Source organism: Sinohyriopsis cumingii, chromosome 18 (genome assembly GCF_028554795.1).
Source record: "Sinohyriopsis cumingii isolate HCF-2022 chromosome 18, ASM2855479v2, whole genome shotgun sequence".
Classification (NCBI taxonomy): domain Eukaryota; kingdom Metazoa; phylum Mollusca; class Bivalvia; order Unionida; family Unionidae; genus Sinohyriopsis; species Sinohyriopsis cumingii.
This window is the reverse complement of record NC_142978.1, coordinates 92,373,091-92,376,129: the sequence shown is the minus strand read 5'-3', so window position 1 is coordinate 92,376,129 and position 3,039 is coordinate 92,373,091. Positions and strand designations below refer to the sequence as shown.

Sequence of the window (3,039 nt, the reverse complement as noted above, 5' to 3'; positions counted from 1 at the left end):
TTGTCATTAGTGCAGGCCAGGTGTCTAATGTTTAGACCTTCCTGTTACTGAATTACATGCTGAACGAGAGTTATGATACCCAAAGATATAACTAGTTCCTTTGACCAACGATTTATGCTGTCGAATACACCTGTCACTCTTTAGGCACACATTTGTCTTGCACTGATGTTTTTGTCAATATGTCATTGTACACAAATGTTAATCAGACCTTTGTGTAGATATATACTTTTAGTTACATATATGTATTAGTGCATGTGACCAGGTTTAGCGGTGAGATGTTTTGTGCTATTTGAAACAATTAAAATGAAGAGTTTAGAAAAAAGTGAAGAAAGATTCGGCATTATAGTAACGATAGAGACAAAGTGGGCGACGTGAAACATAATAAAATATTGGGCTCGTCCGGGATTTGAACCCGGGACCTCTCGCACCCGAAGCGAGAATCATACCCCTAGACCAACGAGCCGTAGTTAAAAATTATATCTGTTCCGATAATTGCCTGTATGACAAGTTTAATAGTGTTGGCTAAACATTTAATGCAGCATACCTCAGTGGATTTTGTCATTACTGTATGGTTTTGCTAGCTTACGGTCAAGTTTTATGATACAGCGTGGCAGAATATATAAATGACATTGACATATGATAAGTGTCAAAAAACCACTTACGAAAAGTCCACAAAATGTGTCTTCGCTAAATACAACACCATCCCAGCTTCATACTGTTAAAACACTAGCTCGTTTACTGTTCTTTTTTAAAAGTTGCTTAGACATTCCTTCTTAGCAGTTAACGTTCAGGAACTAGTCAGTAACCATTGTGAGCATTGTGTAGATTTTCAGTTTCATCAGGGTCAGCTACCAAAATATAGCCATCTTAAGACGTATGAATATATCCGTTTAATTCGACCAACAGGAAATGCTTTCATCATAGCCGATCATATAAATTATTAGGACCAACTATACACTTGAACAAATAAATATATTTTCGTCATAACAATTAAGAAATGAATTATTATCTTTAGCATATTTTTTCAACACAATAATAATACCATCCCTTTATCCCAATTCAATAAAGAGATGCATAACAATATATGTTAATACTTCTAATTCAGCTTTGGGGTTCTTTAACTACTGTATTCAAATATTACATGGAGTACTTACACAAATGGTACTACCAGATGCCTCTTTTGGCGCTCAGCATTAAGAGGTTAGTGTTAGGACTGGTCGGCCTGGTGTTAGGATAATGTGACTGGGTGGGATATCATAATACATGTCTGCGGCATGATGCCCCACTGCTAGACATCACTATAAAGTGGCACATTGCAGGTATCGAAGCGATATGACTGAAAAACTGTTAAAGCTACGTTCAAAATCAAAATCGCTTCACATCACTGTTGTTTAGCGCATGGAATTCCTATAGATAACTCGGAAGAAAAAGCAAGCTTCTCTTGTAATCAATGAAACTGAGTGTTGCCTTCATGGAAATGTAAAACCTTGAGTCATTCCTTCCGGTATTTGGAGTATAAAAAAATATCTAAGCTGGAATTAACCTTCGAGTAGTGTCAAAGAATGAACTCTCCAACTAGAATTATGGCGGCTGACGCATTTTCATTGCTGTCGATTCAACGTCCCAGAGGCATGGTATCAAATGGAACAGAAGAGATAATCGATGCTTTGAATGGTGCACTGCTGTTATATGCACCAAAAGGTTTCGCATGACAATGTGTGTAAATAATCTTTACCACGTGCCTAACGACTTTTATTAAACACTCTTGGTCTAGATTTGTAGGCGTGATTTTGGCTATGATTGCTGTAGATATTTGGAAGAAGAGACGTGTAGCATCATCTCGGATAGGTCTTCATATATTTAATTCGTTAAGTATTAGCACTGATAATCCTTTTTTACATTTCCATGCTTATATCGTTATACATGGGATACAATTGTGCACCGTAGATAGATTAGAAATGTATCTGTTTACTCTTGTTGTTGGCCATGGTCATACCATTTGTAAAGCATGATAAATTGAAATGTCTATATATCTCCTGTATGAACTTTTAAATGTCTTTTGACGAATATTAGCTTGCAGACATGATTATAAGAACCGCTATAGCTACATTGAGGACGCTGATTTTTCAAGCGTATTTTGGCACCCTTGATTTTATATAAAACAAAATTGGTATACCAACAACTCGTATTCACATAATTACTTTCCACTGAAAAATGTGCAATAATATACCATATATGTAGTCAGATAATTTACGATGACACTACATTGACAATTCTTTGTTATCAATATCAGATTGTCATTGTGTACAGGTGTTACTCAGAGCTTAGTGAAGAAATGTATATTTCATTGCTTATCTGGCTTGGCTGTTAGACGCTTTTGCTCTTTAAAGGAATTAAAACAAAATGTGGGCTTAATAAGTTTTAGTAAAGTAGGATATTATCGATTGCGACAAAGTGGGCAAATTAAAACATGATAAAATGTTGGGCTCGTCCGGGATTTGAACCCGGGACCTCTCGCACCCTAAGCGAGAATCATACCCCTAGACCAACGAGCCGTGATGATGAAATGTCTGTTCCGATAATTGTATGAATGTCAAGTTTAAAGATGGATGTTGTACGTTGTAATGATGCATACCTCGCTTTATTTATTATTGCTGTATGCCTTCACCAGGTTACGTTCATGTGTATGATCCAGCGTCGCAAAATCTATGAATGACATTGAGTAAATGACGATTGACAAGATAACGTTTATAAAAAGAGCTCAAACTGAATTTATCGGTGATCATCGAAGTTACATTTGAATGGTACATGCCCATATTAGATTTTCTTTAATGTTTTCATTGTAACCGCTTCTAAAATAGAATTCCCTGATAGCAATAGCCATTTGTTGTTATTGCATCAAAATTTGTTTCCAGTTTTCTTTGGTATTTTTGTTTTTGTCATGTTTTAGTTATTATCAAAGTAGCTGTATTTGTGTTTTAAAGTTGGAATTCCACAGAACTAGGAAATGTACATATAAATGGACAGTATCATATAATT

At 35.7% G+C, this 3,039-nt stretch overlaps 2 non-coding genes across 2 annotated transcripts; both read right to left on the bottom strand.

The window, feature by feature from the left end:
- Window positions 1–391: 391 nt before the first annotated feature.
- Trnap-cgg (transfer RNA proline (anticodon CGG)) lies at window positions 392–463 on the bottom strand. The gene has a single exon. It is a non-coding gene; the product is annotated as a tRNA-Pro (tRNA).
- Window positions 464–2,483: 2,020 nt separating this feature from the next.
- Window positions 2,484–2,555, bottom strand: Trnap-agg (transfer RNA proline (anticodon AGG)). Its single transcript has one exon. It is a non-coding gene; the product is annotated as a tRNA-Pro (tRNA).
- Between the last annotated feature and the right edge of the window lie 484 nt (window positions 2,556–3,039).